Below are 1135 nucleotides of genomic sequence, written 5' to 3'. Positions count from 1 at the left end.
GCCGCTCTCCAGCCACAGGGTCCACACAGGATTGGGGAGTATAGCAGAATGACACCCACTACTGCTTCCTTAGGCTGGTGAGTTTCATTCTGTCAAGTCAGTTGCTACCCTGGTACCTATCTTATTAGTGTTAATTTATCTCCAGTGCTAAGGAGGTTAACGACACTGTTATTTTCTCTGCTACTGAGTTTTACTGCATGTCTGTAGGATAATATTCCAAGTAACCTCATCAGAGGAAGGAATCACAGAGAGGACCTACCTGCACAATAAAGAACCTTTAAAAATAATGTGTCCTTCCAAGATAGGAAATAAAGCAATATAATGTTAATTGTAGAGACTATGGAGGGAAACATTTTTCATCCATCAAAAGAGACAGCATAATGGTTGCACATTCCTTAAAAAACAGTAACATTCAAAATCCTATATAAAGAACTGAAGCTATGTTTTCAGGCAGCTCCTATCAGTTCAAACTGAAATTCAGTAAGGCAAGAGCTACAGACTTTTTCTGATTGGCCGTCCTAAGTCTTCTTGCTTTATTTTCCTGTCAAACACTGCTTCATAGACCTGAGCCTTCCAAGGTGGAGAAGCACAGGCAAGGGACAAATTATCTTAACTCCCTCAGTACCAATAATCATGTATTCCAGATCAAAGGATTTCCTCAAGTGGCAATCAGCTAAATGACCCCACCTCCCCTCCACCCACCCCATACCCTTTACCCCCATCTCATGGATTGTATCACCCCTGGTTGATCTGATAATAGCTAACTTCCTAAAATTCATGTCTGCAGAAGTGTCCCCAGAATTATAAACATAATTTGGAATGCTAATTTAAAATTATCATCTGAAATAACCAGAGAGACAGATTGGGGTGCTCCATGGCTTTGTGATTTGATGATTCTCTTTGAAAACTGTTCTCGATTGCTTCTCGGCCTTTTGGCTAAGATCAAGTGTGAAAACTGTTCTCGAAATTAATTGGGAGACAATCAATCCATTATTTTGTAGACTTTTTTTTTCCTTGTAAAATCCTGACCCCTTAACATTATATTAAATTCCACCACTGACAGAAAAGAAAGAAAAAGAAAGAAAGGTAGGAAGGAAGGAAGGAAGGAAGGAAGGAAGGAAGGAAGGAAGGAAGG

General features: G+C 39.8%; 1 pseudogene; it reads left to right on the top strand.

The window, feature by feature from the left end:
- The first annotated feature begins 916 nt into the window (after positions 1-916).
- Positions 917-1034, top strand: LOC118012787 (annotated as a pseudogene).
- The last annotated feature ends 101 nt before the right edge of the window (positions 1035-1135 follow it).

The sequence above is a fragment of the Mirounga leonina genome, unplaced genomic scaffold (genome assembly GCF_011800145.1).
Source record: "Mirounga leonina isolate KUSES-001 unplaced genomic scaffold, KU_Mleo_1.0 Mir_151, whole genome shotgun sequence".
NCBI classification, from domain to species: domain Eukaryota; kingdom Metazoa; phylum Chordata; class Mammalia; order Carnivora; family Phocidae; genus Mirounga; species Mirounga leonina.
Note: the sequence above shows the minus strand (reverse complement) of the source record. Positions and strands in the feature narration are given on the sequence as shown.